The sequence below is a fragment of the Papaver somniferum genome, chromosome 2 (assembly GCF_003573695.1).
Source record: "Papaver somniferum cultivar HN1 chromosome 2, ASM357369v1, whole genome shotgun sequence".
Taxonomy (NCBI): Eukaryota; Viridiplantae; Streptophyta; class Magnoliopsida; order Ranunculales; family Papaveraceae; genus Papaver; species Papaver somniferum.
The window spans coordinates 4,240,278-4,245,136 of NC_039359.1; positions in this window are offsets into that span (position 1 = coordinate 4,240,278).

Consider the following 4,859-nt stretch of genomic DNA (forward strand, 5'->3'; position numbering starts at 1 on the left):
CCAAACAATCTATTTATATCAAAAATACCGATTAAATCTCTCCCAAATCTTCCAAAATCTCTTTCCTTCTCTTCACGACAAAGTTGCGGCAATTCTTGTTTTAGAATTTCTACGCGTTTCTGAGCTTTCCTTTTTATTCTAAACTCTTCCTTAGATAGATACAAATCTTTGGGAAGGTTTACAACACTTTAATCTCTCTAAAATTCCCTAAAACAGGTCACACACGTGACTTTCCATATTTCCTGTTGTGATAAAAATCCGTCGATTGAGCCCAATCTAATCGATTTCAACACCCATATCAGATTCCTAGACCCATAAGGAGTCTACCCTATAAAAATCAGAGGTTTAATCGACCTCAAACTCCTCCAAATCAAGAACCCTAAAATCTGTTCTTCACTGCCAAGATATTTCCCGCCAAAACTTGGTTTTTGAAATGTTGAAGATGGTCACCCCCTATCCAGAGTAGAGGTGTGATTAGAAGCTGCCTGGAAATGGGATGCCCCTTAGTAATTAGGTTACCCCTTATCCAAAGTGAGGGTCTGAATAGCAAATGTCCTCCCATGAACGCAAAAAACACTTTTCGATCGAATTTCGCAGCAAAATCTTATTTTTCCAAAAACACCTACACAGACATAAAAAGCCAAAATAAATACAAAATCGAGCACTAACAATATATACGATTGAGATTATATCAGACACAAAAATGTGTCTATCACAGGCCGATACTACTTTTATCGTAGATGTGTGATATGATCTTGCATCTTCTATCGTACGAGTACAATCAGATCGATTAGCTTGAGATTAACCTCTCCGATAGGCAAGATATAAAAAGTAATCACAAACATCTTCGTCTCATCGTTTGTGATTCCACAACATCTTGTTTCGCTACCATACGATTAAGATTGTTGTGAGGTGATTGATTAATCTATGTTGTTCTTTGGGAATATAAGACCGGATTATCAATTGGTTTCTGTTCACCTTGATTTTATATCAAAAGACGAAACAAAAACTTTAGGGTTTTTCTGTGGGAGACAGATTGATCCTTTGATAGACTTGTCTGTGTGAGACAAATTTGTTTATTGTCAAAGCCTGTGATTATGGGTCGTAGTAACTCTTAGTTGTGGGTGAGATCATCTAAGGGAATCAAGTATGCAGTATCCTGCTAGGATCAGAGGCGTAGGGGTGCAGTTGTACCTTGGATTAGTGGGAGACTGATTGGGGTTCAACTACAGTCCAGTCCGAAGTTAGCTTGGAGTAGGCTAGTGTCTGTAGCGCTTAATACAGTGTGTATTCAATCTGCACTAGGTCCCGGGGTTTTTCTGCATTTGTGATTTCCTCGTTAACAAAACTTCTGGTGTCTGTGTTATTTTTATTTCCGTATTATATTTGTTTATATAATTGAAATAATACATGTTGTGCGTTAGATCAATCAATTGGAGAATCCAACCTTTGGTTATTGATTGATATTGATTGATCCTTGGATATTGGTCTTTGGTACTGTCCAAGTTATTCCTTGTATTTGATTAGTACTCGCAGTTTCTGTTTGAGGAAATCAAATCAAGTGAGAGATATAAACTCGTTGATATACTTTTAATTGATTGAGTCTTGTTGATTCTTTTAAAAGTATATTCGAGTTTGTCCATACAGATTGCTAATCAAAATATTGGGTGGTGTTGTTAGACCCCCGCTTTTTCAATTGGTATCAGAGCAGGCAAACACGTTTAAGACCTTACAAGTCTGTGTTTATAGTGATTTGACTCTACAGACGATAAATACATCTTTGATAACGCAACACCAGTTCAGAGCCACTCACGTGAGGTTCAAAGGGTTGTAACTTCTGAGAAGAATTAAAAAACTTGTCCATTGACTGAATCTGATTTCCACTGAAAAAAATCTGTTGAGGAACAATTGGATGATCTTTCAGATGATAGTGATTCAGAAGAAGGACAAAATATTGATGAGGAAGTCTTTAAATATATCAAGCTGTTTGATCGTGATTTGAAAGAAAAGAAGTCAACAACCTGCTTGAGTAAATACATGGGTCCTCTTTGTCAAGAAAACAGAAAGTTGAGAAAACTCTTTAAAGGATATGATGGTGGATGTAAAATCTTACAATCGATCGTTAAAAATCGTGAAGAAGATGTACGCAAAAAAAGATCTGAATGTGATAATCTTTTTTGAAATCTCTTCATGTTGAAAGAAAGACTTGCAGAAATCAAAGCAAGATATGACTCTCAACAAAAATGTTTTAGTGACAGAGATCGCAGTCTTCTCGCCAAAGAAAAATCCTTGGAGACTGAGCTTGCAGCTGCTCTTAATAAAGTAAAATCACAGGAAGAGAGTCTGAGTAGATTCAATTCTAGCTCTACAAAATTCTCTTCTATGCTTAGAGCATGTAAAGAACACCATGATACACGTGGTATGGGATATAAAGGAATAGACGCTCCAAAAACTAGTAAGATCAACTTTGTAAAAGCTAGTGATAATTCTCCATGTGAAAAACCTTTGGCAGCTTGCAATGGTCTTAAAAGCAAGAATTATGTTCCTTCTAAATCTGCTCACAAGAAAACAGTTAAAAATAATTCCTTTAACTGTTATTACTGCGGGAATAAAGGACATTCTGAGCAAAGATGCCGCTATCGGTTGAGGAATGAAAAGCTTCATAACATTCTTACATGGATGTCTAAGGAAGTTAGTAAAACGGTTTCACACATTGTTGGAAAAGGCACCTTCAACACTCAAGGATCGTACTGTAATAAGTCTTTTCTTAATTGTGTGTTCAAAACTAAAAACGCCAACAATGGAAGGAGGAAGAGTGGGGAAAAGATGACCAACCATGCAAAGAGAAAAAGGCATAGGAGAAAGAAAGAAGTATTGAGTCCCTCTGCTCTCGTCAAAGAAGGGGATAAATCCAAGTCTTCCAAATCAGACTTCCTACATGTCAACAATCGAGTGTATGATCTGAAGATTAGCATAAACAGGCTCAGACGGAATATCAAGAAAACATGGAAGGTTGTTAACCCAGGTACTCCTAAATCTTCTCTTGGTAATGCTTCTTCAACTAAACCAGATAGTTTGTTAAATACTGTTGAAAAGAAAGGAGCAGTAAATATTGATGAGCAAGGTGTTCATCCTGTTACACCCTGACTTGTTTATGTTGCATCTCTTTTTAATAAAAATGGATGCTCATGATTCTCAGGATTTTTATCTTGAGAAGGCGGTCAGGATCGTACTTTTTTCGGTGTTATAAATTTTTTTTGAGTTTCTTTACTCCGTTTGCTCCTCAAACATCTTTTTCGTTTTGATCTATTGGGCTTCCTTTGCCTAGTGTGGGCCTTGTTCTGTAGTCGACGCACCAGCCCACACGAGCGTCATATTCCCTAGGGTTAGATGGAATACCTTATATAATGTGTTCCAGAAGAACATAAAAACTTACTAAGTCTCCTTGGTGCACAATGGAAGGAAACAACAAGGTTGATGATGTTGAGTTATGTCCTATTGTTATTTCGTGTTTTCATGCTTTTGATCATGAAAACGAAGAAAAACTACCAGTTCAGATTTCTTCACAATTGGTAGGAAATCTTCTTGGAGATTTTAAGGTTGTACAAGAGCAACTCGGTACTGCAACCAGGAACCATGAATTTCTGAAAGGCGAACTAAAGAAGACAACTGAAGTACTCGTTCATGTTCAATCTCTTGTTGCTGACAAAGTTTAAGGTGTTCTAATTCATGTTTCTTATTTTGTTGCCTAGCATGTCTTCTTTTTGGTTTAGTTGGAAGAATAACATGTGCTTTGAATAGCAATTATTGTGACTACACATAGCTATTATTTTCATCTTCTTGTATTATTTTTTTAGGTTTATGGTTTTAAATTCTAAAAATATTTGGAGGATGATGTTTTGAAGTATTAGTCTTTATGATTTGATATATTGCAATTTGTTATGGGATATTGGTGTTTACGTCTATGAACTATGGTTGTCCCATATTTTGTCAAAAGTAAAGTCGTTTGTGATCGGTATTCACGTACTGGTAAAAGAATGAATGGAATTTTGACATATACAAAAGTTAAGTTAAGCATATATTGTCAATTATTTGATGGAAGATAGGTTAAAATCTTTTGTTTTCAAGGATTATGTTTATTATTGTCGTTATGCAAATAGTGATTGAAGATAGAATGAATCCTTGTGTATTCTGCAGTATTGATCATCCCTGATCCATATTTTATGTATTACTTTGAGGCTCCGTAATGTGTCTTATGTTGAGCACGATACAACTAAGTTGATTATTTTTGATTAGCTTGGTTGCTTGCTCCGTAAGGTATTTTATGTTGAGCATTTGTAAACTTATTTAATCATCTTGTTTGGTTATTTAGTTAATGCTATGTAAATTCTCTTATGTCGAGCAAAACAAATGTCAATTAAATTGATTAATTTTGTGATTAGTTTAATTATGTATTCCAATTAGATTAATTATGGGTTCTCTTGTAATTAGTCTAGTTGAGTATTCATATTTTCCATAAGTTTCCTTGTGTTGAGTATATGAACGGCTATCCTAATCATTTTCTAATGGTTATGTTAGTCATATGTTCTGTAAGTTTACTTATGTTGAGCATAATCAATTAAGTTGATCATCTTGTGTGTTTAATTTGATTGCGTATTCCGATTAAATTAATCATGGGTTTACTTGTGATTAATTTGATTGAGTTTTTGGATATAGAAAATCATGTATCATGGTTTTTAGTATCCATTAAAAATCCTTTTTTTCTTTCGAAATTGAGGTCGCTCTTGTTGTTCCCTTGGGAATGACATCTAATGGGGGAGAGTTCTTTTAACCTTGTGCTTAATGGTCATATATTGAGG